This window comes from Lissotriton helveticus, chromosome 8, assembly GCF_964261635.1.
Source record: "Lissotriton helveticus chromosome 8, aLisHel1.1, whole genome shotgun sequence".
Lineage (NCBI taxonomy): Eukaryota > Metazoa > Chordata > Amphibia > Caudata > Salamandridae > Lissotriton > Lissotriton helveticus.
In genome coordinates, this window is record NC_136069.1 from 1,291,863,375 (window position 1) to 1,291,888,498 (window position 25,124).

The window sequence follows — 25,124 nt, forward strand, 5'->3', positions numbered from 1 at the left end:
TGAATTTACTAAAGGTTCCCGTGGCACAGGGATCTTAATGCACCGAACGTCACAATTCATAGTCCAATCCACTAAAATCGATACACAGGGTCGCTTTGCTGCGATACATGGGAGGTGGGAGGGGAGACCGCTCAACGTGGTGTCCGTATATGTCCCACCGGCACTGCATACCACTGCTCTCCCAGAGCTAGGGAACTTTTTATTGGAGCTGCCGGAAGGGGACCTCATTGTAGGGGGCGACTTCAATGCCGTGGCACATAACACGATGGACCGCTTCCCGGTGCGCACACAAACACCGGGGCCCTCCCGACTGCACGAATTCATGGAAGCACAGGGGTTGGTGGATGTATGGAGGCAGTCCCACCCAGGTGACCGTCAGTACACATACTATTCTGCGGTTCATGACAGCTTGTCCAGAATTGACTACCTCCTCACACTGGGGGGGGGGGGCTCCTCACTGTAGCCGAAGTCCAAATCCGTCCACGAGGGATCTCTGATCACTCCCCACTGACACTGTCTCTTTCCAGTCATGAACATGCACGTAAACGCATCTACCCTATCTACCCATGCTACCTTCATGAACCATCAGTGGCCAAAACACTAAAAAGGGGCACTAAGTCTTACTTTGCCGAGAATACAGGGTCAGTGCGCTCCCATACAACCTTGTGGGAAGCTTACAAGACAGTTCTGCGAGGGCAGGCCGTATCCGCTATAACACACCATAAGCGCACGAGGCGTCAGACACTGCTAGACTTGGAGGACCGGCTGGACAAGGCCACACAAGATCATGAGAAAGACCCGACAGGGCACACGAAACACGTGCTCCGGCTGTGTCAACAGCATCACGCAGAACATGAGCGCCGCAGGGCAGTAGACGCAATGGCAGCAACAACGAACAGGGTGTACGACGTGGGCGACAAGGCGGGAAAATTGCTGGCCTGGCTAGAAAAGAAAAGGGGAGGGCAGAGGGCCATTCTGCAGTTGAGGGACCCAGACGGGGTGGTGCAGACCAGCCCGTCAAGAATAGTGGAGGTACTGGCGGATTATTTCCAATCAGTGTACTCCCCTGACGTCGTAGTAACCCGGGAAATGGCAGTGGGGTCTTTGGAAGGAGTACCTACCAACACTCTGCCACAGGATAAACGAGAAGAGCTGGACTCGGACCTGACAACCGAGGAGATACAGGCAGCTATAGCGGCATTGCACCCAGGGAAGGCGCTCGGCCCCAATGGGGTGCCGATTGAGTGGTACAAGACCATGGCGAAGACGCTGTCTACGCCACTACTCCACATGTACAAAGAGTGTCTGGGGGAAGGGCGACTGCCACCCGATCAGCGTACGGCCACAATAATAGCAATACCAAAACCTGGTAAACCCCCGGAAGACTGCGGATCTTACCGCCCGATTTCCCTCCTTAACGCAGAGAGTAAAATTCTGGCGAAACTGTTGGCCACTAGATTGCTGCCACAGCTGGCGCACCTGATACACCCGGACCAGTCGGGGTTTATGCCGCACCGGAGTACAGCGATGAACCTTCGCCGGCTTCACGGCGTAATGGCACGCGCTCCACTACTGACGGAACCAGCGGCGGTGCTCTCCTTGGATGCCAGGATGGCGTTCGACATGGTGGAGTGGAACTATCTCCTTGCGGTCCTGGCTCACATGGGCATTGGCACGAAATTCATATCGTGGGTCAGGCTACTGTACACTGAACCCGTGGCAAGAGTGACGGCCAATGGCCACATCTCGAGGGAGTTCCCGCTAGCGAGAGGCACGAGGCAAGGGTGCCCGCTCTCACCGTTGCTATTCGCCCTAGTTTTGGAACCCTTGGCGACAGTCATAAGGACCACACGGCTGTTGAAGGGCATTCAGTGGGGAGGCGACTGGGAGGACAGGGTCTCCCTGTACGCCGACGACATGTTAGTGTACCTCACGGACCTCGAGCATGGGGTGCCGGTCCTGTTGGCCTTATGCGAGAGACTTGGCACGGCGTCGGGGTATAAAATTAATTGGTCGAAGTCAGTGCTCTACATGCTAAATGGCAACCCACCGCCTCTGACTGAAGACTGCCCGTTGCTGATAGAATCCCTCTCCTTCAAATACCTGGGGATCCACATTACCCGGGAACATGCGACCTTCCTAGACCTGAACCTAAAGCCACTGATGGATAGGTTCAAGGCGGACGTGCGACACTGGAAGTCCCTCCCATTGACGCTGCTAGGTAGGGCGGCGCTTTTCAAAATGATGGCACTGCCGCGCTTCTTGTATGTCCTAGAAAACACGCCGGCAATCGTTCCACCATCGTTTTTCAGACAGATATCAGCACAAGTATCAGGCCTCCTATGGGGAGATAAACCGGCCAGGGTCGCGCATGTGAAAATGGTACGGGACTGGTACAGCGGGGGGATAGCGCTCCCACACCTTGAATTGTACTACTGGGCAGCGCACCTTAAGGTGATTAATCAGTGGATACATGCAGCTCAGACTGATCCTGCATACATGGCTGACAGGAGACAACTAGGCCTGAACACCCTACTGGCCCCGCTATATAATAAAAGTCTGTTAACAAAATTGATAGGCCCGACCAAACACACGGTGGCTCTGTGGCATAAAGCTCAGAGGCGACTAGGATGGGAGGGAGTGATCACCAAGCTAACGCCGTTGTGGGATGCCAAGAGCCTGGGGAACCTACGACGTAGTAAGGGGTTTGACCAGTGAGACGACATTGGGATCTCCACAGTGGGGGACATGTGGACAAGGGATGGGGTGATCTCCTTCGCGGTCCTGAGGGAACAATACGAGATGGCGATAACTGAAACATATAGATATATACAGATCAGACATGCTCTCCTGTCTGTGTTGGAGCCAGGCACCGCGGTCCCAGAATCGGCTCCGTTAGAGGACCGGCTACTAACAGACTACATGGAAGCAAGTGCTACCTCACTCACCTACCGCAAGCTGCTCAATAACTTGCCAGACCCACTGGTAAAACTGAAGGAACGTTGGGAGGACGAGGTTGGGGAATTGGAGGAGGCGGACTGGAATGCAGCATTGGCATCGCCCAAGGAGGCGGGTATATCTACACGCTTTCGACTAGTTCAATTTAAAGTCCTACATAGGGTCTACTACACCCGCACGACACTACACAGAATCCAGAGGGCGGATCATCCATACTGTCTGAGAAATTGTGGGGAGGAGGGTACGCTGTTCCATACGCTGTGGGAATGCCCAAATATCCAGGATTACTGGAGGAGGGTTACACGCACAATGGGTCAGACCTTACACACCTCATTGCTCCCTGATCCCAGGGTCTGCCTACTGAATGTATGGAACCCGACAGACCTTACACAGCACGGGAAGGGATGGGTAATTATTGGGATGATGTTGGCAAAACGTGACATAGCACTGAACTGGGGGGCGAGCACTATCCCGACCCTGACTCAATGGAGTAGAAACATGGACCTGTTAATGATCACTGAAAGGGCAGTCTACCAACAGAGACACAACCCACGGAAATGGAATAGAATATGGTCACCGTGGAATGTATATAGGGGGGAGATCTGTGAGCCATTACCCGAGGGTGAAGACACTGATAGTGAAGGGGAAGAGGAGGAGTAAGCGTGAGAGGGAGGAATGGGGATGGGGTAGGGACATAATGTGAGGCGGGGTGACTGAGCCTGGCGAATTGTAATAACGTTGATTTTAGTCTGGAGATGTAACCTGTTCACTGCCTAGGGAAACCTATACTCTCGCAAAACACTACGTACTATTATGTAAACTAGAAAATGTCGAGACCCGGTTTATGGTTAAGTTGAAAAGTGGAAAAGGTTAATTTGAAAAGTTGCATAACGGGATACCAATGGCAGAATGTTGATGCCGCGATGTAAATGTATAACGATGCTTATTATACTTGTTTATGCAACAATAAAAACAAATTTAAAAAAAAAAAAAAAAAAGCAGTCCAAAAGCTGATCTTTCTCCTGTAAAATTGTAGGAGGTTTGATCTGACAAAGTTTAACAAAGGGTGAAATATTTAACATGCCTGGTAATTAGGCTAAGTATCGTAATTGTAACCCCTGTGCAAAAACAGGTTTACGGAAGGGTCAAGAAACACCAACCCACTCGTAATCAGAGCCTGAATTGAGAGGAAACCCACCCAATAAAGATTAGGAAACAGATAGACAAGAAAGCCATTCAGTCATTAGCAAGGGGCTAACCTAAACCTCCCTCCCTGTAGTATTGTATAGAGAGACAGGTGAAGCTGTCTTGCTCAAAATAAGCCATCTGCTTTCCAGATAAGGATTTCTGAAATATTTAATTTTGTGACATTAATGTGAGACAAGAGACAACGTAAACAATAGAGGGGAAATGTATTTCTCGAAAGAGGTGTCACATAATTGTGACACATTTTAACAAGCTAAAATAATGTATAGAGATGCCATTTGGTTTTGAATGACTGCAGGTAACTACAGTTTGTGTGCTTTTGAGCCTGAAATATTGTTGAATTTCTTTTAATGTTAGAAGTTATTTTTCAACCATTCAAAAAGTTACACTCCAATAAGAGAAATAATTCATGAATAAATTATACTAACATGATGAATGGGGCAGCTATTATTGGGTTTTAAAACAGCTAAATGTAAGAACATTTTAATTAGTTACATCTGCTGTACAACGTGCTTATTTATCTTTGAATCGTTTCCTAGAATTCTTAATAGTTAGGTTTTCCTAGAGGCACAGAATTAGTCTATATTTTCTCTTTTCAAGAGAGACGTCAAGATGCATTTTTCTGAATTAATAGAACATTTCTTTGGTAGTTGAAAGGGCTAATAAAGTTTACCCTAAAGGTTGTGATCGCGCCCGAGGACTGCTCTTAATGTCATCATATATACGAGTCGTACTGTGTCCATTATGCAAGCTAATCTCTTGTTTCCAACTAAAACGTGCTTATCAAGTGCACATTTGTTCAATATTGATGTTTTAACTGTGAATTTAATATGGGTGTGTCAGAAATTAAAGGTCACTATCAGAAGACAAAACTCGAGCACCATTAATCGGCCGATACTCCACCTCCTAGGTGAAGTCTATAATGCACCATGAAAGTGTGGGGTGACGCCCAAGTGGGCTTCTTGTAAATATCTTCCAATGAGGAACCCTTAAACACTGACCCTGGGAAAGCTATGCCTCGAGTGGGGTTAGACTGAACAGAAGAAGGGGGGATAGATATTATCAAGGGACGGCTTTAAAATTATCGCCGCTTTAGCGGCAGGAAACTGCAGCTAAAGCGGCGATAATGGGCTTGATGATATGCCCCTGAGAATTCCAATAAAAGTCCATGTTCTGGTGTTAACATGTGCTTCTATTGGAATTCTCAACGGCATATTAACAAGCCCATTATCGCCGTTTTAGCAGCAGTTTCCTGCCGCCAAAGCAGCGGTAATTTTAACACCGTTCCTTGATAATATGCCCCAAGGTACGCTAATCTTGGAAGACTCATTAGCCTGAATGATTGTCACCACAGTCATCTTAACAGGATTGAAAATGATTGGCATAAACCCTTGATTGAGAAGTTGTAAATTGAAGGTAAATAGAAATAGCTCTATGAACACCCAGTGTTTGAAGTTTCTGTTTCTCTAAAGAGGACGGATTGGGGAAAGAAACTTGCAAAACAATGGGCCATATTATCAAGAAAGGGCGATACATTATCGCCGATTTTATCCGCAGGAAACTGCTGCTAAAGCGGCGATAATGGGCCTTATATTATGCCCTTGTGAATTTCCATAAAAGCCCGGGTTCTGGTATTAACCTGGGCTTCCACGGGAATTCACAAGGGCATATTATCAAGCACATTATCGCAGTTTCCTGCCGATAAAAGCGGCAATAATGTATCACCCTTTCTTGATAATATGGCTAATGTCCTTTTCGTTGTGGAACTTAGAAGGTATTTGTGGTAGGAATAGGGACTGGTTTTCAATATTACCTTGTTGTGACACAATCTAATTAGGGAGGGAAGGTGAGAAGAACAGCTATCCCACCAATCCCCTGACCTGAAGAAACGCCCACTAGGTACCGGAGCATGGAAGAAAGGAAATTAAGACCTGCTGACTTCAGAGGTGCAAAATGACTTTCCATTAACGCTCGCAACACTAATGGAAAAGGACAAGAATTGATTTTTTAATGAGTAGCCAGTCTTTGTAAATATAAACTTCTCAAAAGTCTAGTGGTAAGAGAAGAGATAGGAGCAACCTCAGTTCCCCTAAAAGCTTGAATCACACCCAATTGGGTACAGATTGTTGAAACAGCTATACCCAAAGAGAAACCATTCCTTTAAAAAAATAGAAGATTTTGGTAGGGTCACAAGAATCTGGCGGCATATTCTTATTTCTACACCAGACTTCAAAATGCCCCAAATGGTGAGAATAGGCTTTCCGGGTAGGTGGCGTTCTAGATAGTTGAATCAACACCTCCAAAGAACTGTAGTGTAGTTCCTATTATCCCAATAGGCTCTGCGCATTGGAATAATACCTTCAATGGTATAGGCCTAGACCAGACGTTAACTAGGTCTACTACTGTCGATATTAGACTTAAAGTTTTGGGTTTGCCAGCTAGCTCAGAGTTCACTAGAAACTTTCTCGAATGTTCAGGAAGGAATCAAATTCCCTGATTAGACAAGAAGGGATTTAGTTTCTGACAACCATAGAACATGACAACTTTGCTCTCCCCTAATCAAGAGTGTATCTCGAGAGTCGTGTGAACAAAAGGCAATTTATTTTACTCAGTCAGCACGTGCATTCTTAGTCTCATCAAATTGTAGAGAAAAGGAGGAGACGGGCGTGTTCAATAAAAGATGTTATTTATTGATCAGTCTCTTTTCTCGTACAAGAGAAATGGATCGATATTATTGCAATACTTATAGTTAAGTAAAGTGCATACATTAAAAGCAGAAGTATAAAATAATACTGTAAAAACATTGATATGGTTTCTAAGCCATATGAAGGTTTAAAATGAATAAAATATATTACATACACATATACATTTGACTAAACGTACTCAACTGGTGTTTCTAAATACGCCTACCCCGTGTACCTGACCTAAGTCTAATACGTGGGCGGGAATAGAAAGTTACAGTTTAAGTTAAGTTTGTTTTTGCCAAGTGACTGACTAAAGAATTCTCTGCGAGGGGTTATTCAGTTCTGTACCTGGAAGTTAGGATGAATGAGTGATGGTATCTCTCGTCTCTGGTCTCGATATTCCAGGCTGCCTGCGAGGGCTACCCGGAAGCGCCGGTGCTGGATTTCTCAGCAGGAGAAAGCAGCGCGTCTCGTTCTCAGCGCGTCAGGAAGGCGGGGCTGCGCCAGCGGGGTCTGCTCTGCTCTGGGCTTCGGCAAGTATGGCTGCTCCGTCTCGTCACCACCGCGTGTGTTTGCATAGGGCAATATCGGTAATATTTATACCTTTAAGGTGCCGAGATTGACGTAAGGATGGACATAGATACGTCAATAAAGATGTCATACGACCAGGTCGTTAGCACATTCTTTTGCTGAAGTTCTCGGTGAAATCAAAACAATGGCCGCAGGGTTTTTCCAGGTTGTCATAGGTTTGATTTGTTTTGAGAACTCCGTATGCCTTATCAGGGGCTGGAGGAATATCGCTTGTCTAATTAGATCGCAAGCGTTATGACCTAATCAGATAACACGTTCCTGTGCCGTAGTGTGGCTTCGTCAGATAACGGTATCTGCATCATGGGGGTTTGCTGCCTCATGGGCTGACTGCTAGTTAACTTGTTAGTTTGCTAACCAGAATAGGGTCAGGAATAGGGGGATCGATTCAGAACCTATAGGAATACATCACACCCACTCCACGCTAACTATGGTCATATTTACTAATCTATGCATAGTAAAACATAGTACAACATACTATAGAGTAGTGTGTATACCTTACCACCCCAAAATACATAAATGCATTTTGAAATTTACAAATATACGGAAAAATTGCAGTCATATGTATTGTATGCACTCAAGCTGTAGAATAATGCTAAAGTAATTACGCATTTGTATACATTATTGCTATTCGGTATATGAGAATTTACACATGAAATGGCTCTTAATACAGAAAAAAAGTTCGAGACCATTTCATCACAGAATAAAATATTTATGAACATGCCAGCGGGCAGCTAAACTCTATAAGCTATCTAAGTTTAGAAATCTTAGTTCTCTAAGAATAGTTCTTACTTTAAGCAGAAGATAGTGTCCCGAAAAATATACAAAAATATTATGGGGCTGCTGAAAAAGTTGCTGTCCGTGAACTGGAGCGAAGTTTGTTCATGTGACTCTATTATTAAAGTTGAAGGCCAAATTCAGGGAACGCCGTGTACGAGTTTGTTCAAAAGTCTCTATTTCTGCTCTGGTGAGAACATCATATCATTTAGGCTTTCGAAAAAGTTGTCAACAGCTTCCTGGGAGAGTTCCACTAACTCGGAAATAGGTGTAACCATGCATTCGTGCGCATGATTGTCTCCATTGACATTCTGATTTGGATTGCTGACAGAAGGTCGTACCTGATCGATGCTGCTTTCATCTTGTACTTCACTACCCCTTAATCGTAGTGGTGAAGCTTCCACGAATGCCGTCATCAGGATTGGTAGCCTTTGAGGGCAGCACAAAGCGTGAGCCTTGATCGGACTCAACAATGTTTCTGCATCCATTGGCGCATCCGATTGTAGCGTCAGACAGGTGTCTAACACGCATTCTTCTCCGCATAGCAGGCACCTTAATACAGGTAAAACACATCGTTGCCACATAGGTCGAAATGATAGAAACCAAGTCATGTTCAGGTCTCTAAGCCGGGATAGTCCCAGGATTCTTGATATCCGGTCCCGGTATCCAATGGCTAGGATTGTTTCTTCCCTTGTCGCAGGTGTTTTGTCTGTGACATGGTTTGCCATAACGAAATATAAGGACTAGGAATAGGATTCCTGCAATCAGTCCTAAAATGAGGGGAAGTCCGCCAAAAATCGAATGGACGAAGTCTGGAAAAATACCCAGTATGGCTTTGAATGGTGTTAATGCCATCGAAAATACTGTCTTAAATACTTGTGAGACCCCACTGGTATCAGAAATATTTAAGATTTCATTCAGGATTTCTGCGAAATGTATGGGGGAATTAGTTGATAACAATGAATGTATCTCTGCAGTCGTCCTTGCGACTTGTAGATCATACGTTTCTTTTGATGACGTGAGCCTGGTCGGCGTCTGAAGAAGCACTGTTTTCATTCTGCTTAAAGTATCTATTCGAATAGAAGTAATTTTCAAGTTGGGCCATGCCCTTGCCTCCCTGTCTGGAAAGGAGCTGGGGAACAATGAGTGTCCACAGCACTTGACCTTCGCAGTCGTAGTTACGAGATAAGGAGTCCCGGGCATAAGACTACAACATCTGTGATCTACAATTAGAATGTAACTCCCATTATAGAGTCTTTGAAAGAATGGTTCAATCTCTGTTGCAGGTGCGCCTTGCTGGTGACATGAAAGGTTATTTGAGTTCCCTTCACAGGCTCCATGCAAACTAATTCCGTTACACAGAAGTGTACCGCTTAGTGACATCGCACAATTATTGCCACTAAGAAACACTTTCTGTCCTTTATTACTGACACATGCATGTGAATAGGGCAAGTTCCATGTTGTTTTAATGTATCCTTTTCCTAATTTTTCATACATGCCAGCCTGTATATATTTTTGGCAGTATTGAAACCTGAAGGTTGAAATTGGAATATTTATTATCCCATGTATTATCCATTCACTGACAGGTCGTTCTGACATTGTCACTGGTAATCTCTCAAGTTTCTCAATGCTAAGGATTGTATAATCAGCTCCCTTTTGGGCCATACTGATTTGTCTATCAGTAAGGTTAAAGATATAGAATAGTGACGTTGTGTTGATTAAACGCCAAGGCACATAGCCTGAACGCAGATTTTGTAACGTCCAGCCAAGCTGTACAATAGAACGCAATTGGGACTGACCGTGTAATAACAACAGTAAGTCTTGCGATAATATGTCGATTGCTGAAGACACAATGCTGTCCAAAGAAAAAATTCTGGAGGACAGAGTCATTAACCCATTGTCCACTACAGAAAGTGATTTTTCCAAATTAATACGGTCAATTTCCCGTATTCTCTCTGCTGTTTCAATTTGAGTAACCTTCCAGGCCTCATTGTATGCTGCATATACAGAGGCTGCTATGAAACGCTTTTGACGCTGTTTGCGTGGTCCCATAGTGAAATCACGCAAGCCAGCACCATCAGTAAGTAAAGTTAGGTGTTGCTTAATTTCTGCCAGTGTGGAAGTTTGTAGCCATTGAAGGCATAATTTGCCCACACTGTAGGTGGTTATTATCCCTGGGTGATGTCTTTGAGGATATCTAGGGTCTGGCCTGGTCATTTTGAACCCCTGTGTTTTGTTCAGGAATCTGTCTTGACAGTTATTAGTATCTGTGGGCCAGATCAACCACTGTTTCCAATCTGGATGTGTTCTGTTTTGGTTTAATACATAATTTACGTCTATCTCCTCATCTGTAGAGCTATTGCTGTTCATTGTTGGTTTTGGAATAGACGGTTTATTTAAGTCTTTGATTTTGGCTAGGCCAAGACAGGTGGTTTGTTGAACAGTGTCATTTAAAAATATAATTTGTTCTGGGATCATGCAGGCTCTAAACTAAGATTCTATACCCTGTACTTGCCATTCTTTTGTGCCCCAAACACTTTTCAATTCAACATTTTTGTCCCAATAATCAAAACCAAAAGTATTCATTTGTTCAAAGAATGAGTCTGAATATATCAATTTTGTGTTGGTTATTATGGTCTTCATCCCTGTCTTGTTTGACAATTTGAAATAAAATGTTTCAGCATTACTTATGTTAAAACCTGAAAAGTATGAATATTTGTCGTAAACGGTTCTTGAGCTTCCTTTTGGAGGGGTTGCACAATGTTCCCATTGATTATAATTTAAAACATTTCTAGGTTGTGCAGATCTATGTAGAAAATGGTTACCATAGTGGTTATAACAGTACATACTATCATAATTTGTAGAACCCTGCAAATAATCATGTTTGGTAAATTTAGCAGACATTACTAAGTCAGACATCATGTTATTAATGCTTTCGAAATCCCAATCATCAGCAAATGAGCTTGGTTTTACAAAGTCACTCAATGAGATCTTAATTTGGTGTGGATATTTCAGGATCTCGACCGGACCATAAATTTCATAGTCAGTGTTATCCCATGCTACCCCACCCGGTATAGGATTGGCTGTGAAGTTGGCTGAAAAAAGTTCTCTTTTCTCGACGTGTGAAGATGTGTGTGGTTTGAGGATCAAGTTGATTTTCTGACTTGCTGTGTCCATTTTAGCATATTTTCCCTCAATGAAGCGTCCCAAAGTTAGTACCATGATGAGCCAAAGTATGAGGATAAATGCACCAAAACCCACCCAAAATTCAAGCCATGGAGAAATCAGATATGTTTCTTTCAGTTGTTTCAAACGTTCTTTAGCTTTATCTTTAAAGGTTTTTGATGATGGCTGTGTCTTTGATTCAGTGAAGCCTTCAGAGGAATCATCGAAGTTTATGAAGTAGCCGGATGCAGTTCTGTCAATTGTTCCAATTGGTTCAGGATTACTGTTTCTTGCATTTGCACTTGGTACTTCATTATAGATTGGTGTGTCTCTGCTAAATGTTTTTATTTGGGTTTTCAGAGGTCTAAGTTCCATTGCATTGTTGCATAGTCCTTGTTGTTCTTCTGTAGGCGTTTCGAATGTGATGAGCCTCTTTGTTAGGACCTCTGTACTGGTAGCAAACCTTGGTGTTCTGCTACTTATTGGGAGTCCACTTGGCCTACTATTTGTTATCGGCCACATGATTGTGGTTTTACCAGGTCGATGGATACAACTCGGTTCTCCTTTTTTCCAGCAAGTGGCGGTAGTACAACTGATCTTGTCCCGTTGACAGACAAGACAGGAACTGCTTTTCTGTAAGAAGGCCCAAATTCCTTCTTTACCGTGATCTTTTCTCTGACTAGATCCCCGACTTTTGGAATCCAGACAGGTCTTGCTGGGACAGGTGGTGGTTCTTCAGTGGTTGTTGGCTGTTGTTTCAACTTTATGTTGCTCAGGTCTTTTCTTGTTTTGTTTAAGTCCTGCAAAATAGCCAAACGGTCTTTGATATCAAAGCTTTTTTCTTTCACCACTGAAGTCTGACTGTCAAGATCAGAGATTAGCATCCTAGTTCCAAATAATAATTCGTACGGACTGAATCCCTTCAGAGAATTTCTTGGCAAGTTATTTAGACTACGTTGGACACTTATTAGATGTTTGACCCACCCAGCTCCCGAACCTAATATCCTTTCCGTTATAGATTGCTTTATGCCTTGGTTTTTTCTTTACACCATCCCGTATCCCTCAGGAAGGAAGTGAGAAGATTCCCGCTGTGCTATGCTCATTTGGCCATGTTTCCCCTCAGGCTGGAGGGCTAGAGTGAAAACAATGGTCAAACGTAGCATGCTCTTAGCGTATATGCCATTTAGACTCGCAAATCTTGTATCACAGTCCAGACGTCAGCCGAGTGCTGGTGATCTACATTATAAGTGGAAACTAGCCTGTATATGTTAATCGCAAGCCTTGCTTTTTACTCTTGATTTTTTCTGGAGTAAAACGACGAGGTATTAAACTGTTTCTCTCCCCACTGCGATCTCTGTTGCAGTTTGGGCAGTTTTTTACAAACATGGTGTGACGCAGGCTCATGCCTGGCCACCAGTACCGTGATTGTAATTCTTCCAGAGAATCTTTTAGTTTGAGGTGTCTGAGACCCTCGCCCATATGTGCGTCTGCGATTAACAAGTTTCTCCTGTCCATGTTTGGAATCACTCTATCCCCTACTCCAGGGATTCGAGCAAAAGGGACGGAGTTTGCATCGATTATGTATGTATAATTGAGTGGATAGTTGATCGGTAGCGCTGAGCAGTCGCCTTTTGATGACGTTTTCACCGCCAGCACTGTTTCACCGTCAATGTATTTTAATGTACGCTTTTTTCGAACTACGGGAGCCGATTTAGTGGCTGCCGCTGTGGCTGTTTCAGCCAATGAATTCCCTGCAACGTGAACGCCATCACGTTGATGACTCAGTGAGTGTGTCACGTGAGTCTTTGGTAGTTCTTTTTGTAAAAGAGCTATTTGTTCCCAGAGCAGTTTCTGCTTTATTGGTGCATCTGTGTCATCTTTGTAACCGTTTTGAATCCATGTCTGCAAATCCTTGTTATATGATTTGACGCAGTAATATGAATCTGACACTATAAGTGTCGGGAATTCGCGATCCGCATTATCTAACGCCATTTTCAATGCTAATATTTCAGTCTGTTGTTCTGAATTAGTTTCTACTGAGTGTGTTTTTGTTAATAGAGTTTTTAGTTTGCCTCCGCGCCACACTTCTTTTGTAATCCCACATGTGGGGTTGTATGCCTGTTCTCCCCAAACGGGGGGTTGAGCATGTCCGTCTGTATAAATTACACAGGCGTAATGTCGTAAAGGCAGAATGTCGATTGGCAGAGGGAATGTTCTTTCATATTCTAGATTTTCCATTTCTTCTAGTTCTGGATCAAAGTAATAGTATACTTTGTCCGTTGTGATTGAATTCACCCATTGTATCCATTCCGGATTCAATGTTGTTGTTGGTAAATTACACGGTGTTGTTAGTGCCTCAAAGGCTGATTCTGCTGTTCTGACTGTGATATGTCTACCGTCAGCTTGATCTTTTTCTCTAGCTATTGTGGTTTGAACTGCATGAACAATTTTTTCTTTGTTGCTGAATTTCTGTTCAGCTTCTGTGTACAAGTGTGATTTGAATGCAATTGGTACCTTTTCTCCCTCATTAGAGGTCAGGTATGTGAATCCGCATCTCCCTGGGATGACTCGAATCACAAGATTGCGTGTGTTATCACGTGTATCTAATTTTGTTTTAATTAACATGTCTGTTTGTAAGGATCTCAAAATTTCTGTGTGTATTTGAGTCCAATTGGTTCTTTTAAAATCAGGTTTAATTAGATCATAAAGGGGTTTGACCCTTTCTGCGTAATTTGCAATGTATGTTCTTCCGAAATTTAGGAAGCCTAGAATTGACTGTAGGTTTTTTAGTGTTCTAGGTGCTTGGAGTACGGCACATTTTTCTAGAAAATTGTCAGCCAGGCTTTTGCCTTCACTTGATAATTCATATCCTAAGAACAGGACTGTCAGATGGGCAATTCTGGATTTTTTAAAGTTGAATTTGTAACCCTCTGCTGCGAACCCAAGTATTATGGTGTTCACTCTCTTCAAGTGAGTCTCCAAGTCATCATCTGTTAAGTATATGTCGTCGACATACGATAATGCTTCGTCGTCATATATTTGTAGTAATTCTGTTACTCTCGCTGAGAATACTCCCGGGCTGTTCTTGTACCCCTGGGCTAACCGACAGAATTGCTTTTGAGTGCCATTTATTGAGAACGCAGACAAATATCTGCTCTCTGGTGCTATGTTTTGACAAAAGAATCCATTAGAGATGTCTAAGGTTGTTTTGTATTTTTTGCGCACTATGTTATTCATTAGTGCAGCACTATGTGAGTTTTGCACTGCAAAAGTTTTGCAACATGAGTTAAGGTGTCGGTAATCCAAAACTAGACGATATGAATTGTCTGGTTTGGAGACCGGAAACAAAGGGTTGTTCATTTGTGAGGTGCAAGTTTCAATCACCCCCTGGTATTCTAGCTCATCTAGAATTTCTTTTACCTGTTTTTTAGCTTCTTGCTTAATTGGGTACTGCCTTTGTGCAGTAGGTTGTGATTTTAACTGGATTTTGTGAGGAGGAGAGTCCTCATCCCATCCTACGTGATTTTTATATAAAGCAGGAGCTAGAGCTACTGCCCACTTTCTAGCAAGTGTGTATTTTTTATGAATTGGGATGTGATTTGAGAAGGCAGGCATAATTATTTCTTCGCCATGAGGGCACTCCCTGACAAACTCTGGTGGCCAGTCTTTTTCAGCTAGAAGGATGTCATAGCCCTTGGAGAGATTATCCCAAAATAGTCCCCTTATTTTCCTAGTCTTATCCCCCTCTATACGTAATGTTATTTCGTATATTTTGTGAGGTTTGCTAACTCTGGTGTCTGCAGTTTCCACTTGAAGATATTCATTCGTGTCCACTGTCTCCAGATGATTCATAAGGACTTTGCGAGCTATGCTCACTTCTGCTGCGCTGTCTAGCATTGTCTGAGCCCATTCTCCGTTTTTCAGTTGTGTCCTCAGTATTCTCGGCATTGTTAACTACCTTGATACTGGCTACCTTCTTTTTTGGAAATTGTAATTTCTTTTTTAGCTGAGCAGGTTCCTTGTCTTTGGACTTGGCGTGCTCTTCTCTTTCTTCTGATCGTCCTCTTCTTTCCGATTTCTGCGAGGAAGTCTGAAAAGATTGAGAGGGACGTGTATCAATGTCTTGATATCTATCAGGTTTTTTTATATTATCCCTATTTCTAAGGTTATATCTTTTCCCAGAGGGGTCACTCTGAGGTGACCTGTGTCTTTGGTTCAGAGATTTTTCTCTTCGCCTAGGAGACCTTCCTCTGGACTGGAATTTCTTTTCTTTGGGATTGGATTGTTTGTTTCCATCCCAGTTCTTTTTCTGTGATGTTGAATTATTATTAAAAAATATTTTTTCAGGACTTTCAATTAGTTGTGGTTTTACTGGTATTCCACCTAAACTATCTCTACCTAGTTCCTCATAGGATTGTTCTATGATTCTGGCAATTTCAGCTGGTTGGTCTGCTATATCTGTCTCCTTTAACCTCTGGCGGATCGCCACGTTTGCTGCTTCACCCTTTATGTTGGCTAATAATATAGCCGAGACCTGCTTGAAGTCTTTTAGTAATTTCATACCAAGAGTTAAAGCTGGTTCTGCCCATATTCATCTTGAATTTGTTTTAGCACATCTGGTATTACCGAAATGGATGGAACACCGTGCGTTTTTGTGTAGATGGAAGCAAAGACTGTACCCCAAGTGTCACAGTCCTCAATGTGTGGTGCGATTCCCATTGGAAGACAGATAGTCAGAATCCTGTGTTTTTCTAACGGGGTGGTGTCAGGAAACACCGCCTCTATTTGGGTGATTTTTTGTGCTAACCAGAATGGTATTTGTTCCCGTTTAGCCGGTACTTTACCTAGGCAGGACTGTATGTTCTGTGGTGTAATTTTATTTGTGTTCCCCTGGTGAGGGGTCAGCTGTGGAATTTTAATTGCTGGCTGAATTGTTGAAGTCCGCATCACATATTGGACTAATTGTCTATGTATTTTTATTAATTGTTTTAGCTGTGTTAAAAGGTTTGCTGCAGACATCCCGTCGATGTCTGGATGTGGTGTGTATCCGGCTAGGACCGGCCACGTTGCTCCTGGTCTACCTAAAGGACCGAGCCTGGTGATGTGATTATTATGTTTTAGGGCGCCATCAAATAAGAGCAGGTGCTCTTGAAATTTGAGTGGTACTTCCACCTCCTCGAAAGGAGTGTACGTTTCAGGAGGTTCCTCTATTTTGTAATAGTGAAAGTACTTTGTTACAGCATTTGCTGCTGGAAAATGTATCCATGAATAGTATACCTCTGTCTGCCGATATTCGTGTGCCTCAATTACGAATATGACTGTACCACCTCTAGGTGTCAGTCCATTTTCTATAAGTTTTAAGGTTATAGATTTCCTTTTGATGACCGGGATGAGTATTATATCCTGGTCTGCATCTTGTATAGCAGCATCAGCGGCTGCGAGTTCAGTTGCTAATCTAACTGTCTCTCTTTCTTCATCACTGTCTACCATTTTACTGACAGGACGGTTATTTCTTTTGTTTGCAGATCAGGTTTCTTATGGAAACGAAAGATTAGATGCACAATATATTGGAACGGTTTATCCTTCAACGTTGACTAAACCAAGAACCCTACATAGGAGTTTCCTCCTGCGAGGTTTTGGAGGATATTACCTTTCACCCACTCCAGACGTCTTTGGAGTATTATGGGGAAAAGGGGTCTGAGTGAGAAAGCACGACTGAGTTACTCTAAATGTCTTACGTTAGTTTTATCGCCCTTTCCAAACGCGTTGGGCGCCATGTAGTGTAGTTCCTATTATCCCCATAGGCTCTGCGCATTGGAATAATACCTTCAATAGTATAGGCCTAGACCAGACGTTAACTAGGTCTACTACTGTCGATATTAGACTTAAAGTTTTGGGTTTGCCAGCTAGCTCAGAGTTCACTAGAAACTTTCTCGAATGTTCAGGAAGGAATCAACTTCCCTGATTAGACAAGAAGGGATTTAGTTTCTGACAACCATAGAACATGACAACTTTGCTCTCCCCTAATCAAGAGTGTATCTCGAGAGTCGTGTGAACAAAAGGCAATTTATTTTACTCAGTCAGTACGTGCATTCTTAGTCTCATCAGATTGTAGAGAAAAGGAAGAGACGGGCGTGTTCAATAAAAGATGTTATTTATTGATCAGTCTCTTTTCTCGTACAAGAGAAATGGATCGATATTATTGCAATACTTATAGTTAAGTAAAGTGCATACATTAAAAGCAGAAGTATAAAATAATACTGTAAAAACATTGATATGGTTTCTAAGCCATATGAAGGTTTAAAATGAATAAAATATATTACATACACATATACATTTGACTAAACGTACTCAACTGGTGTTTCTAAATACGCCTACCCCGTGTACCTGACCTAAGTCTAATACGTGGGCGGGAATAGAAAGTTACAGTTTAAGTTAAGTTTGTTTTTGCCAAGTGACTGACTAAAGAATTCTCTGCGAGGGGTTATTCAGTTCTGTACCTGGAAGTTAGGATGAATGAGTGATGGTATCTCTCGTCTCTGGTCTCGATATTCCAGGCTGCCTGCGAGGGCTACCCGGAAGCGCCGGTGCTGGATTTCTCGGCAGGAGAAAGCAGCGCATCTCGTTCTCAGCGCGTCAGGAAGGCGGGGCTGCGCCAGCGGGGTCTGCTCTGCTCTGGGCTTCGGCAAGTATGGCTGCTCCGTCTCGTCACCACCGCGTATGTTTGCATAGGGCAATATCGGTAATATTTATACCTTTAAGGTGCCGAGATTGACGTAAGGATGGACATAGATACGTCAATAAAGATGTCTTACGACCAGGTCGTTAGCACATTCTTTTGCTGAAGTTCTCGGTGAAATCAAAACAATGGCCGCAGGGTTTTTCCAGGTTGTCATAGGTTTGATTTGTTTTGAGAACTCCGTATGCCTTATCAGGGGCTGGAGGAATATCGCTTGTCTAATTAGATCGCAAGCGTTATGACCTAATCAGATAACACGTTCCTGTGCCGTAGTGTGGCTTCGTCAGATAACGGTATCTGCATCATGGGGGTTTGCTGCCTCATGGGCTGACTGCTAGTTAACTTGTTAGTTTGCTAAGCAGAATAGGGTCAGGAATAGGGGGATCGATTTAGAACCTATAGGAATACATCACAGAACAACCCTGAGCTAAAAGGGCTAGCTAGTTAAGAGCCAAACCCCCAGACTGAGATGTCTGAGGTTTTTCAGCTGTAGAAGAAAAATCTTCAATGGAGATGGATGGGTGGATTGTAAATCGCCAATGAGACTTGTTCTGGAGATCAATCAACAGGGGAAACCACGGTCTCCTTAATAACTCTCGGAACCCTAGGAGACCCTCCACTTTAACTTGTAGGATTTGTCTAAACACCTTGGGGATCAGGGTAACAGTGGGAAATGCATAGAGAAGTCCCTGAGTCCAGGAGATAGAGAGGGGATTGGGTGCCCAAGCCTTCCGCTTACTCCTGTTACTAAGGAAATTAAATAACACAGCACCTGAACTTTCTAAGGAGCCACTGTATTAAGGGAATGTTCCAAAGCAGTGTGAACATAGCTTTTTGCACTATTGCAAATTGTGATAAATGTGCACTATGGTGCAAGGGTGCCTGCATTATAGTCAGAAATGTTTTTGGCAGAAAGGGATACATTCCTGCACAAAAACAATCTTGTGCGGCAATTTCCTCATTCTATGTGTAATGCACAATGCATCATGCATAGAAAGAGGAAATTACAAGGAGAAATAAACATATTTCTCCTTGGTATGTCTCACTGGGGAAGGCGTAGCACTTCGACATCTCACCAGGTTCATTAGCTTTAGTAAATCTGTGAATGCACCAAAATCCATGGGTGGATACATGGGCACACCCATGCTCCACCCATGGAATTCCTTAACAGGGCAGAGAGACACAAGGCAGCGACTTGTGCTGCCTTGCATTACTACAGATTTACTATGCCACACAGAGCCAATTAAGGTGGTATTATGCACATAAACAATCAATCATGTCAATTTGTTACTTATACATATGTGCTGCATTCTGCAGAACACATAGAAGGAGCAAATCACATTTTGTTATTATTGTTTATGTTCAGGAAAGAACACGTTCCTGCACATAAACAATCATTATTGGCATTTTGGTTTTCTATGTGTGTTATAGGATGCAGCACACATGGAAAAAGCAAAGACGAGGAAATATAAAATTATTTCTCCTCGTTGTACTCATTTTAATGCCTGCTATTGCATGGCCTTAGTTTATGGCTCTGCCTCAGATTTCCAACTCCTTGTAAATCTGGGACAGCATCAAAATGCAATGAGTGTTGTGGTGGGTACCCACCTCAACACCCATTGCACGCCCGTTTCGTGCAGATACCTGCGTGAAAGGGTATTATATTTACAAAGCAACTTTAATCCACAAAATGTGGCATAACATCACTTTGCAAATATGGTGTAGGGCATTGCACCACCGGAACGTCAAAAAAAGTAAGGCAATTTTCAAAGGTGTATATATTAATCAGAGATACCCAACCATTCCCAGGAAAGCCTCAGGTTGAACCTCTCAAAAGATTAAACACAATTATCTGAGTAGAAAGAGAGTCAACAAACTGTCTGAAGTAGAGCAGTTTTCCATCATGTATGTTTTTCTGTAGTCGCAAATTCACACTAATGTACAGGTACGCCCATTGATTTTAACCCTAAATATAAATACCATGTCTTCCCTAGTCTTTGAGTGTTGGATGGTATGAACAAATGGTTCTAAATCTTGAGAAACAACCCTGAAAGCTGAATAGATGGGTGAGATGGGCAATCAGGACCTTCAATGACTAGAAAATTACAGAAACTTTTGTTTGCAATACAATTAGGTTCTTCGCAGAGGGAATTCTGAGGGAGAAGAGAGCATAAGGGGTTGTGATGGAATTAAACCGGCACCGTCGTGGTACTCTGAGTTCAAGCTCATGGTTGCCTCAAATTGAAGATGGAATCTATCATTACTGGCACTTCTCATGTGAGCAGAAGTATAGACTAGGGCCTACTACATAAAGGAAAACAATTCTAAACGTCACAATTCACAATTGGGCAATTCATCAACTTCAAATATATACCTACCTCTACTAGATGTGTCCAACCTAGCAAGCCCTTAAATCAAACAACAGGAACGAGGGTTTATGATACTATGTTCAATTTTGAAGAAATTACTTTCCTTTATTCAGATTATTGGGTTACATAAAAAGACCAACACGTGTTCTTTGACTACCACATCACTTTGTCAGACCCAGAATGATCTTAATTATAGAAAATCTAAAAACACACATATCTAACAATACTTTACAATATTTAAAATGCAATTCAAACCAGTAATATTAACAACAGAAAATAATCCTATTTCCAGATGTAGTTATAACACGCCCCATCTTTACATAAGATATATTTACAGGTTTGTACAAAGAGGCAGTTAGCTATTCCAAAATTCAAATACATAATGCACTGCAAATATATGAACATTCAATATAATTAAATTTTCAAATAAAGAGATCAATGCTGGACTCCCAGAGCAGGTAATTTTTCAACAAAAATAAGTAAATATTACAATATATTTATCAACATTAAAGTAGCACGGTGAATCAATCCCTTGATATGTATTCTCATTCTGAAGGAGTGTAGTAGTGATTCCTTTAACCTGTAAAAAAAATACATAAACATGACCTGATATCATAACCCTTTTAGTACAGTGTTCACTGTTCATTATAGTTCACTCATTAATTTGCTAATAAATACTACCATATGGGTAATACATAATTTTGGTATAGTTTGTTTTCTGGATAACTCCTTTATTTAAATATAGAACACAATTGTTTATATATATGTTTATCCAAATAGTTCAAGATACGGGGATAACTCAAATGTAATGTGATTGAATCGTATAAATATATCCAATATAATATGGCCACCACACGAAGAAGGTAATTTAAGAGAAAGTAACAATAGCCACCAAATTAAGATGGATTTTATCAAAAATGAGACCGTGTATTCTTAGAATAAATCCATTGGAAGGTGGGTGCTGTACAGAAAGATGGTTGTAAATAAAATGTGATATTTCACAGAGTAACTACCAGGTTCAGGCACGTGAAGAGTAAATTACAATATATGAAATGATACCCTTGCATGATCAAAGACCATATTTAAGAATATATATTATTCTGCTCTAATATTGAATCCATTCTACAAGATGGCTGCTAAAATAAGATGTGTTCTGCCACGTCTCAGAAGTCTATGACATAACCAAAATGACTTAAATACTTGATACATACTTTTAGAACATAACATATTTAAGCGATTGAACTGTTATGTTCTTTATTATTAATTAAGATGTATTGTTCTCCGCATTCAGTGTTATTTTGCGATCCTGCATGAGTTCTTCTTTCTTATAAGATACATTTGTTACTATAGAAAAATGTTTGCTATCGTAAAATGTAAGCTGTACTTTCTTCTAATAAAAGCTAGCATCCATTGCAATATGGCCTCTGTAGTTAAAACAATCACGATCAGGGAGTTGTACATAAAAGGACATTAATCACAGAGTAACTGCCAGGATAGGACAAATAGAATCAATTAAAGTATGACAAATTATATCACAAATTGATCACAAAATATATAAATATAAAGATTCTCTAAATTTGCATCACTCTTCACGATGGCCAGCCAAATAAGACGCACTAAGCCACATCTTGAAAGTTGGAAACATAACCAAAATGAGTTAAATACTTGATAGATGATATTTGATCATGATATATATTAGTGAATGAACTGAAAAAAGCTGTTCATTGTTATCAATAAAGATATATAGCTATCCATAATCAATGGTGTATGGTAATCCCATATGAGTTCTATTTTACTACCCAAAATATCCGCATCACAAGACATAAGCTGTACTTTCTTACTTCTTACTTTACTTCACTTAATTAAATGGCCATTTGCAACCGATATAAGCCCTTTTGGTATGCATGAATTATAATTTATGATTCAGAAATATGTTACTGAATCACAAATTGGAATTGTAAATACATACTGATTCGGCTATGGAAGGGGCATGTTTAGGGCTTCACTTCCTAGTACTGAATCGTAGAGGTATGTAGGTATGTTTTGGGCTGAATTTGTGGTTGCAAAACATTCACTTTTTACCACCCACTTCAAGTAGGTGGTAACCCATTTGCAAAGGGGAAGGGATCCCAAGGGACCACTTCCCCTTTGTGAATGTTCGGAAAAAAAAATTTAAGAGCAGGCTGTTGTCTGTGGGACCACGGCCTGCTTTTAAAAAATTAAATCTTTAAATTTTTCTTTTTTAAACGACATTCCTTTTCCTTCAAGGAAAACGTGCTGCATTTAAAAAACAATATTGCTTTATTTAAAAACAATCAAAGACATGGCCACCATTCCTGTGATTTTAGAGATTCCTAATGGGTCACACATTGCCACCTGTCTCATTGATAATAATGAGGTCAGTAGGAAACGCTAAATTGAAGCTCATAGAGTTTCATACATTCAAATAGCGTTTGCCTAATTGTGACTCGCAGATAATCACAATTCGGTCATTGCTATTTGAAATTATGATACATGTGTACCAATTCATTTTACATTTTAAACGTTCAATACAATATACTTTCCCTTAAAACAGCACTGTGTTATTTTATCAAAAGCAATTTTATTATACTCACAAAGTAAAGATCCTCTTTATATTAGGACAATGCAGGGTCACCAATAAGTTTGGATCTGTATCCTGAATTTCCATAACTACATAATACTTAAAGAGGATCAGATATCTATATATTTTAAATACCAACAGCTTTAAATGCCTGAACAAAGTGTAGAACTGAACAAAGAGCACTCCTCTCGTGCTCCTCACAGTCCCACTGCAAAAAGTGGGAACTACTCCCTTCAAATATATCCATTTAATCCAAGTCCTCCATTGTTTAACCATTATACCCAATGTGTGTTCCAATTCTTGTTACTACAATTTAATTGTTTATCCTTTCATCACACCGGAGACAGTCTGATAAAATCTGCAGTCTTTATTCAAACACTTCTAGTACCAGCTGCATGTCAATCCAAACTTTTTACAGCGGTACGTGCAGATTTGTCGCAATATGAAATAGGCACAACCTTCAAGTATTCAATGCATTTCGAGCCTCCATAGGCTCTTCGTCAGGGGTTTCTACAACAAATAAAATAAACAGCCTAGCTGACCCAATCGATGTGAAACAGTGTATAAGAACCAAAACTGTGAGTTAACCATAACCTGCAATCCCAATTACATAACTTGCTCATCCCCTTGCCCAATAAAATTGCTTGTACTGCTGATGAATTAAACCACCCTGCTCCAACCCATCACCACAAGAAACATATTCCCAATGCCTTAATTCGTAATGCTACCCATTTTGCCAAAGACTTGTACCTCTCATCATGATCCTTCCTTATTCCCTGTTCCCCCACCCGTCCATCTCCCTCTCTCTGAAACTTAAAAAACCTCATCCGAATTAACCTCCTCGTGCCGCTCTCCATGTACGCTACTGCATTACTGTTCTCAACAGTTACTGAAAACAGATGCTCTCACTCTTGCGCTTTTAAACTAACCCTCATGCGTGTTCTTAACTATCAGCACGTGCCTGCCTCTCTCATAACCATGCTCGATTTCGAGCCGATTTCCAACTGAAAACTCCATCTCCCATGGTGCACCTCTCACCCCGGCTACACTACTGACAATCTTCTCCCCTACAAGCCAGTCCTTCCATTTTTTCTTTAAACTAATTATCCTAAAAAGGTTGTTAAACAAAACAATATTGTCTTCCTTATACATTACTAGAACCTAAGAACGTGCATATGTGCTCAGCTTAATAAAAAAATTCAAATAGAATGAACTTCATTACATTGCCTCAATCCATAAATGTGTTACAAATACATTGCTTGTAAACTAATATTGTGCATGTGAAATAATGCCAAACTCATAGTGCATCTGTCCCATAAATCAATTTGAACTGTTCATAATAGACGTGCGATCTTGCTGCCGTGAATTCCACTTCATATTTCCACTGTCTCCGCTGTGATAAATCCTTACTTGCACATTTCATCTCCAATTTCAAAAGTCTTTCTTCGTCAAATGAGGTGCAAAACTCATGGAGGCGATATTTTCTAAACAGAACATTTTCAAGAAGAGAATGCACTCCTGTGGAACACACATTGGTTATAATGGTTATACAACGGAGGACTTGGATTAAATGGATAGTGCAACTGTGCAGAGCACGAGAGGAGTGCTCTTTGTTGAATTCTTCTGAATTAACAGTGGTTTGACGATCCACTGACACAGTTCGCATGCATACATCAAAGAGTTTTTCATACATGCATCGTATTAAGGGGAGGAGTGCATTCTCTTCTTGAAAATGTTCTGAATAAAGTGTAGGGCATAGTGTGGGATAGTTCTACAGGTCAGGATGTGTGTTCAAGAAAAAAAGGGATTATTTCCCAATAGCTCAGGATCAATCAGGGGTACCGCCGACAGAGCGGGGCCTCCAACCCTGAGCAGTTGCCAGGAGAGGTGAGGCTTACTCCCATGAGATATTGGGAAAGAATCCCTTTTTTTCTGGAACACACATCCTACACATCGGAATTCTACGAATGGTAGGATGTATGGTATCACTGATTTGTGCTAAATTTTTCTCAAATTGTTATGTTTTCATGGCAGTA